The following is a 1,135-nucleotide window of genomic DNA, read 5'->3' on the forward strand; positions in this document are numbered from 1 at the left end:
TTTGCGGAAGTTGAAAATATAGTCATTAATATCGTTGTAAATGCTTGATGCAAAGAGATGAATTGGAACTGAATTGAAAGGGGGTGCAGAAGTAAAAAAAAACTATGCTATCGTGCATATGATAACTGCATGTTACTTACAGATCCACACCGTAGGTCATATACTCCCTTATAACACTCATTCCTAATTTTCTCTAGGAAGTTTGTAGGCCTACGTATTAAAAAGATACTTTCGACCCTCGTTTAACTACTTGTTTACATTATAAAACTTAAAAAGAGTAACACCTGAAGTACGCTTTCTGAACTAGAAACTTTAAAGTCCTTGAAATAGTTTCTGAACTCTAGAAACTTTAAAGTGCTTGAAATGCAGATTCTGAACACTGGAAATTTTGAAGTACCTGATTAAACAGATTCTGAACAACAGAACCAATTTATACTTCATTAGAAACATGACCAGTCTGTGTGGTGGTGATGCCTCTGGCGTATATCGGAAATTACGGCTTAAGGAAGTACATATGGATATGATACACTGTACACTTAGGGAAATAAGATTAGATTAAAACTAACGGAGAAGTTCCCTGTTTGAATACTTTGAGGGTGATTTTGATTGTCATTGTTACGGATTGGATTGTTACCAACATGGCTGTGATCCAATGAACCTGTTTATTTGATATATGGTTAATGAATTTGTTGGGCAATGAGTACTTGACTAATTGTCTTATCCATGACCTATTTTGTTATATTTGCAATCCGAATAATAGTTCTATTTTCTAAAGTATTATATAAATCAAATTATAGCTTACTTAGCTATTCCATTTTAAGTTACGATATTTTATTGTCCAATGCACTTGATAATTAATATTGCATTATTTTTTTCTAACCAGTTATTAAATACGATAAATGACTCCATTACATATGATTACTACTAAAGCTATTCTTATGGTGTGCGGAATGGAAAAGCTTTTGTATTGAAGATCCCAATATAGTTGATAATATATCGAGTACGTGTCAACTTTGGGTAGTATTTTACCTGTTATGAAAAATGCGGGACGTATGAAAGTTATGTGTCAGTAATAAAGCTCTGTGTGTTTTATGACAAATAGGTTTTCTTTCTGGGTGTTGGGTGGGTTTGTGTT

Source organism: Penaeus monodon, chromosome 7, assembly GCF_015228065.2.
Source record: "Penaeus monodon isolate SGIC_2016 chromosome 7, NSTDA_Pmon_1, whole genome shotgun sequence".
Taxonomy (NCBI): Eukaryota; Metazoa; Arthropoda; class Malacostraca; order Decapoda; family Penaeidae; genus Penaeus; species Penaeus monodon.